The following is a 1,543-nucleotide window of genomic DNA, read 5'->3' as shown; positions in this document are numbered from 1 at the left end:
TTTTCTTTCGATCGCCTGTCGCCTCTCAAACGTTGATACAGCTGCTGCTAAATGGGACCCGCATGTCATCCTCTATGTACATTCAAGTTTCTTTTCTTGGATTATGTTTGGCTCTTGATATTTGGTCACTTGCCTTTTTCTTTCGATCTCATGCCACGTTTGAAACGTTGAGGAACCTGCTGCTAAATGGGATCCGCATGTCATCCTCTATGTGTTATAAAAGTTTATTTTATTAGATTTTTTTTCACCCTCTGATTTTTGGCTATTTCCTTTTTCTTTTCATCCCCTGCCGCCTTGGAAACGTTGAGTAAGCTGCTGGCTCATGGGACCCGCATGTCATTCTCTATGTCCATCAACTTTCTTTTCTTGGATTTTTTTGAGCCCCTAATTTCTAGCTACTTTCTTTTTTCTTTTGATCTCAAGACGCATTTGAAACATTGAGACCGCTGCTGCAAAATGGGACCCGCATGTCATCCTCTATGTACAATAAATCTTGGATTATCTTTGGCTCCTGATATTTTGTCACTTGCCTTTTTCTTTCGATCTCATGCCGACTTTGAAACGTTGAGGCTGCTGGCTCATGGGTCCCGCATGTCATCCTCTATGAACAATAAAAGTTTCCTTTGTTGGATTTATTTTTTACCCTACTTAATTTTTGGCTATTTCCTTTTTCTTTTGATCCCTGCCGCCTTGGAATAGTTGAGGATGCTGCTGCCTCATGGGTCCCGCATGTCATCCCCTCAGAAAGGTAAATGTTTCTTTTCTTGGTTTTGTTTACCAACTGATTTTTGGCTTATTTTTTCTTTCGATCTCCTGCCGCCTTTAAAACGTTGACGACGCTGCTGGCTCATGGGTCCCTGATGTCAGCCTCCCCCGTACAAGAAACATGTGATATCTTGATTATTTTGCAGACAATAAACAGTGTATTTCGCTCTGAGCTATTGCAAAGGGATAAATTAAATCTTTGTTTTTACATAAACAAACTTATATGTTGAATCTCCTTGTTTTTTGTTTTTGCCAAGCATTGGACTTTCCTGTTTTGGAGTGGGCTTAAATTGTACGAGTCAAAAGGCTTCCAGCACGATAGTTCGAAGGCCCAGATGTCCAGATGCAGCCCAATTGAAATCTTTCTTTTCATGGATTTTTTGACACCACGCTTTACGGCTACTTCCTTTTTCTTTTGATCCTGTGCCGCCTGGAAACTATGAGACCGCTATTGCAAAATGGGACCCACATGTCATCCTCTATGTACAATAAAAGTTTCTTTTCGTGGATTATTTTTGACTCCCGATATTTGGTCACTTGCCTTTTTTCTTTCGATCCCGTGCAAAATGGGACCCGCATGTCGTCCTCTATTTACAAAAAAAGTTTCCTTTCTTGGAGTTATTTTTTACCCTAATTTGTGGCTACTTCCTTTTTTTATATCCCCTGCCGCCTGATGACCCACAAGTATAGGGGATCGCAACAGTCTTCGAGGGAAGTATTACCCAATTTATTGATTCGACACAAGGGGAGACAAAGAACACTTGGAAGCCTTAACAAC

The sequence above is a fragment of the Lolium rigidum genome, chromosome 2 (genome assembly GCF_022539505.1).
Source record: "Lolium rigidum isolate FL_2022 chromosome 2, APGP_CSIRO_Lrig_0.1, whole genome shotgun sequence".
NCBI lineage: Eukaryota > Viridiplantae > Streptophyta > Magnoliopsida > Poales > Poaceae > Lolium > Lolium rigidum.
The sequence above is the reverse complement of the archived record's forward strand: the minus strand, read 5'-3'. Positions refer to the sequence as shown.